A 341-nucleotide genomic window follows, 5' to 3' on the forward strand; every position below is an offset into this window, starting at 1 on the left:
ACATGATTATTATCATACAACTCTTTGTAATGAAGAATTATGTGTTAACATCTATACTCTCAAGTTGCTTTTGTAACTCAGTGACATAGTTGCAAGTATCACATACGTTGCAGTACTATTATCATCACTGCGTTTACTATAGTAGCCACCTCTTCCTTTATCGAGTCATCACCAGGTGTCTCTGGAAGGGGCTACTCAAGGACGTGACCAACTTTCTCATGCATAAGAACAATTTTCAAATTGCAGTGTCAATTAAGAAAATATAGTTTGGTTGTTGGCATCTAGTATGCAATTCAAAACATATGGTTACTCAGATTCAATATAAATGTAAATGACGAAAA

Source organism: Olea europaea, chromosome 2 (genome assembly GCF_002742605.1).
Source record: "Olea europaea var. sylvestris chromosome 2, O_europaea_v1, whole genome shotgun sequence".
Lineage (NCBI taxonomy): Eukaryota > Viridiplantae > Streptophyta > Magnoliopsida > Lamiales > Oleaceae > Olea > Olea europaea.